This window comes from Cryptomeria japonica, chromosome 8 (genome assembly GCF_030272615.1).
Source record: "Cryptomeria japonica chromosome 8, Sugi_1.0, whole genome shotgun sequence".
Lineage (NCBI taxonomy): Eukaryota > Viridiplantae > Streptophyta > Pinopsida > Cupressales > Cupressaceae > Cryptomeria > Cryptomeria japonica.
Window position 1 is genome coordinate 534,138,262 of NC_081412.1, and position 6,088 is coordinate 534,144,349.

Sequence of the window (6,088 nt, forward strand, 5' to 3'; positions counted from 1 at the left end):
TTGGAAACAAATATTGTAATAGAAGAAATGGCTACAAATATAAAAAATAAATGTGTATAATTTTCTTCTAAAGCAATAGCTAGAGGTGCAAATAACTTATGAAACTTCTCATTTGTGTTGCACAATAAGAAAAACGTAACAATATTCTAGTTTAAAGAAGGCTTGAGATGTTGCCCATATTGGTTCTAATCCTTGTCTCATGCTTGTGAAGAAAGTCATGCATACTATGGATTCCTTACAATCCAGATGTGAATATTAAAAATTGTAATGTATATTATGATTTTATAGATTTTTCAATAATATTATTTCTAAATTAATAATTATTTATATTAATTATTGTTAAAATATATCTTAAACTTTAAAACACATAATAAATAATATAATCAATTAAATGATTGAATATAATCTCATAAAATATGAATTCAAAATGTAAACAAACTGTGTGCATTAATTGTGTTCATGGAAACTTTAATTCGTGATCACATCAGAGAGAATCTCTATTTCGTTAGAAATTTAAAAAATGCACTCCTTTTGTATAAAAGGTTTCTATAATTGATGGATTACACAAAAGTTTATGGAGTACAGCTCAAAAAATTGGAGTAAAAAAAGTCTTCACTTTATTTTAGAAAATTGAATAAAAATACATTTCCTTTTATTAATGCTGGCATTGCAGACTTTACATTATTTTACTGTCTAACTATGATCAGCAATGAGTAAATACACCTAAAATTGTTAGTGAATTGTGCTATGCATGCTCATCAACATCAACCATCCATGTTTGCTTCTCCACAAGTTTGTATATTTTCAGCCTTTGTATCCTTCAATTTGCTCCACAAAACACCATACAATCCCACTACTATCACAACTCCTCCCAGCACACTGCAATGCATAAAACTACATTAGACGTCGTGTTAATTGCATTGTTTTTCAAACAAAAATTTGCAAAAACAACAAACCTGCCCAAATAGATTCTCTGATGAAGAATAATGGAGTCCATGATTGCTGCAATTATCATACCTAAGGGAAAGAATGCAGTAGTAAATACAGGCCCTTTTGTCTTCGTGCACAATCCTTGAAGATAATATCCAACTCCTGTAACTATTACTCCCTGAATTCATTAAAAACATCACATTCCACTAATGAATTCGTGGGTATCGCAACAATTCTATACAAAAAAAAATATGTGGCCGGGTCTAATGAAGAAGTCAATTGTTTAGGGAACTTTTAAACTTACAGCATAAACAGCAGTAAGGAGTTTCATGTCGAATCCAACTGCCCAAGCAGATGGATGGCGTTCAACAGCTAGGGTGACTACAGTTGACTGTAACAAGCTCATCAAGCATGCTAGGCTGATAAGGGAAAGTTGCGCTGGATACTTCTTGAGAATCCAAGCCTGAATTCACCAAACTTGATTGAATTAAATTAGAACAAGAAGGCATCGGAATAGGTATGATATATTTGTTGTATAGAAGTTTAAAATGATAAGTAGAGTTAGTTACCTGAAGAATAATCAAGGAAGCCCAAGGAATGATTGATGCAATTAAACATAGGCAGCCTTTGACCATATCCTTATTACTATCATCATCATTCTTCAATTGCTCATGTGAAGGCCAAGGCATGGGCACAATAGGTCCTTTGTAGAAGGTCGTCAGCATTGCTCCACTCACACCCTCAAGTGTTCCCACTATCTTTGCTCGACTGCGTATCTCTCGAATTCTTATCTTCTCCATTCTATATGATGAAACATGATTCAATTTTAGGTTTCAAATATATAATATAAAATAAAAGGTAATAGTATTATTATAATTTAACTGTTTCTAAATTTGATTGTATCAACATTCGGGATCACATTCTGGGATCTATCAGAATGTTACATAGTGTCAAGCAAGAGACTGTGTTCTCCTCTTGACACTTTCTAACATTATGACGATAGATCACAAAATTGATCTCACACGTTAATGCAAAAAGAAATACACAATCAAATCCAAAATTAATTAAATGATATATTTATGAATCATGAAAATCTGATAAAATTAATTATTATAATTACCTGAAAATGAGAACAATCAGAAAAGTACTAGCAGGAATTAAATTATGCATTGCAGTTCCAAATGTGGGAGAAGTAAATTTCAAACCCACGTAATAGAAATTATTACTCAGTGGCCTGCCAATATTAAACACTCTTCCATTACAAGCCTTGTTAATTATCATAAAACATGTAAGCACAAGAACATGAAGGAAAACCTGCATATTTACCCCAACAGACCAAGAGCAAAAATCTGACAAAATATTGCAAAAGTGATTTTGGCTCGCAAATTCCTGCAATTAAATTCATTGGGACAAGCTATAAGTTAATCGAATATAACTAAGAAGGAAAAAAAAAATCTTCACTCTAGAACCATGGATTTATTTAAACAAATATATACCTTTCAAGAAAAAGGGCCAAAGGAGCAAAAACTATAGTGGCAAAGATGCTTCTATACACTACCAAAACAAAATGATTCATTCCCTCGTTCAAAGAAATTTTAGTAAGTATTGAATTCCCTGCATATACAAACTGCAAGCTTGTCATCGTTAGATAAGGCTTTGCTTTATCAAAACATTGCCATCGTTTTTATGACAAATTTTGTGTTTCAGGATGTTTTGTTCTCCATTTTATAGTGCAGTATATGCATATTTACAAATAAATATAGTTTTATGAAGTTTTCAATATGTTCATATTTCCTACACGATTTTTCTATTTTTAGTTCTCTGAGTGGAGCCCTGGTAGTTGATTTGGAGGAATAGTTGAACAAGGAAGAATAGTTTTAAGTATTGATGGAGACTTTTCTTTGTATATTTATTTCGTGTGCAAGATGTTTTTCCCTGTAAATAACAGAGATCGAAGTACAGTACAGTGAAAAAGACATACATCTGTACAAGTTTTTCTCTTTCTTTCATTTTCTCAAGCTCTAAATTTTTCACGAATGCAGGTTTATCCTTATATTTCAAAGAAGATATAAAATATTTATTTGCAATTATATGAACTATTTATTTGCACCCATGTTCTTGTAAACTGGTTCGCATTGACATGTTGATAAACATTGGTCAGTAGTCAATGAATCGGGACATCCTCTTGATTCAAATCAAGGAGTGTAAAATACTCAATCCAACATGAAAGAGATCAACCAACCAAGACAAAGACCATGGTGGGTACCTATACCTAAATAAAACTTAATAACTTCTAACCCATGTCTCCTTCAAGATGGATAAGTGACCCTCTCAAGTGGACCAAAACTCCAAGACGAAGATGGTGCAAACAAGTCAACAAAAGACTCAAAACACCTAACTCAAGATATTGAAAATAAGGCCCCCTTATTTTCTCCAAGGAAAATAGGGGTGTTTTGTGCAATCAATAATATGATGCATCTATTCTTACTAAATTATTATTCAGATAAGATTCGAATCCAAATTCACTATGAAGTTTTTCAATAAATTTATAAATTTATTCTTACTAAATTATTATTCAGATAAGATTCAAATTCAAATTCAGTGTGAAGTTTTTCAATAAGTTTATAAATTTATTTTATTATTTTCTTTTAGTTTTTAAGATTTAAGATTTTATGTTTTTTATTTTCTTTCTTTTGTTTGTATGTATTTTCTTTTATCATTTTATAGTAACTTTCATAGTAGATCACTAAGAAAGAGTCCTAGACTAATGTATGTAGATTATTTTATTTATTTTAATACATTAAATAGAAATGTGTCAATATTGATTTCTTCTTTAATGTTATATAATGAGAAAGAAATTGTGTTCATTTTAGATGTTCTTAAAATGCTAATAAATGCCTCTAAATACTAGCATAACATCCTATTTTATAAAATATTGACTTAGTTAGCTTAAGGCAAGAATAAAAATTAATTGGCCAATTTTGAATTTTAAATGTGAGAATGAAAAGGGTGACATTTACAATCATAGTGTGAAACCTACAACCACAAGAATTCCATTGGGTGAATAGATTGTTAGATTCAAGTGACCAAAAGCTATATGAAGGTAGTTGTGTTGATAAATTTTAAAGTGTGCAAGGCTAAGGTGAATGTACTTGAGTATGTGTGTCTATAGGGATGGGAAAAGGCATGATAACTAAGCCCATATTTGTACAATATTGTACCATTTATTGATATTTACATATACATAAAGATATATCCTTAAAATGGCCATGAAAAAGGGAAATAGAATGACTATATAAATTTCATCATTACATTTTACTGCAACTTTGAGGTGCATGTGTATCCTAAAATTATTGTGCATATCAAAAGGGGCGAGCCCAATATTGGGAGAAACTTTCTAATAGAAGACTCACAAAAATTCATATAAACTAAATAGTCAACATCAAAGAATACCAAAGGTAAGGTGTCATTATTTCCTTTAGTATGTGTTCTTCATAAGAACCTACAGAAAAATTAAAAGGATATGATGAATAGTTCTCTTCCCGAATGTGAGAATTAGGTACAAAATATAGGCTTTTCAACTATATATTGAAATATTAATAGTAGAAAATTAATAAAATTAAGAAAATCCCCCTACTTGAAAGCTAGTAGTGTTATGTTTGGTGTGGTAGGCTTCATGGGATGACAAGGTGCAACAGTGTTCTATATGTATATAATGATAAGTCTAGATGTAGAACATATTATTACCTAAAATCTCAACATAAGATACATAGTAGATTGAAGGAGGGGGCACATTTTTTCACTAATATTCCTATGTTGGTCTTTCAAGTAATGACAAGTGTTACAAATACTATACATGAAATTAATTATTATATCTACTGATAAGCATGTAAGCATATGGACCATGTAATAAATAGCAAAAATGAATACAAGATGTCTTGAGTGAGATAATTACATATGAGTTGAAGATATGATTTAGAAGGTAATTTTTCCCTTAGTATGTGAAATAAAAAATTGTGAAGTGGCCTAGTATGGCCAAGATCACCCATTTAAGTACATAAGGTAATACAAATGACATATGTCCCTAATGTAGTGTCTAAGATAAATATCAAAAAATGGTTTAGGAAAGGTGATAAGTATTTAATGCACATGAGTAGGAACAATGTTACCATATGTAGGGGAAGGTGTGGTACCCTTGGTGTATAAGGGGTATATGGTAAGGATATGGCTATAAAACCTTACGATGTGATGAAGGGAAGGCATGATATCCCCCAACATAATAATGTAACCTTGAAGATGCAAAATATATAAAGAGAGATAATGTAACATCCTTAATATAAAGATATAACATGATACGCTCAAGTTTGATATGGGAAGACATAATGCCACTAAAGGATAATGATCAATACCTATACATGAGAAATATAAATAGTTTGAGGGGGATGCTATATAATATAATAATATACGATCCATGAGTGAATCTAAAAATAATATTTGACCCATTGTAGGCTCCATATGTAATCTCTAAGTAAGCACAATGTATCAATATAAGCTCAAAAATTATCAATGAAGACTCAATAAATAACTTTCAAATTTTAATATATATTAATCTATTAGTTGAAAATTTGTAAGCTCTAATTAAAAAATGACATAGTGATGTGACCTCAATATGTTGTGTTAAAAGACAAAGATAAAAAATGTTGGTATAAGTATAAATGAGAAACACGAAGATAATATGGGAAAGAGAACATGATAAACTAGGAAAGAAGATAAAATGATAGTGGAATAAGAGAATACAAGGTAAGAAAATATAAGTGAATAACGTAAGTAAAAAATTTTAAATGGGAATAAAAATCAAGAGGGGACAAAAAATTAAAAAGGTGGCAAAGAGAGAAGAAGGGGAACTTGAGTGAAAGAATGAGGAAAAAGGAAAAGTTATATGAAAAAATAAGTATGACAAATAATGTTCAATCCCAACCAAAATTCCCATAAGTTGATGAAAATAACATGTAAACAAAAATAAAAGGGTACATAAGTATATAAATACAACAAATACATGATAAAAAATCCAACCATTATTGAAAATCGAAATCAAAGAGATGAAGGTGAAATATAACATACAAATATGTGGATGTACACTATAACTTTATGGTCATAA

The 6,088-nt window shown here is 30.3% G+C and overlaps 1 pseudogene; it reads right to left on the reverse strand.

Annotated features, from left to right (window-relative positions):
- Positions 1 to 764: 764 nt before the first annotated feature.
- On the reverse strand, positions 765 to 2,614 carry LOC131027704 (WAT1-related protein At5g07050-like; annotated as a pseudogene).
- Positions 2,615 to 6,088: the final 3,474 nt, after the last annotated feature.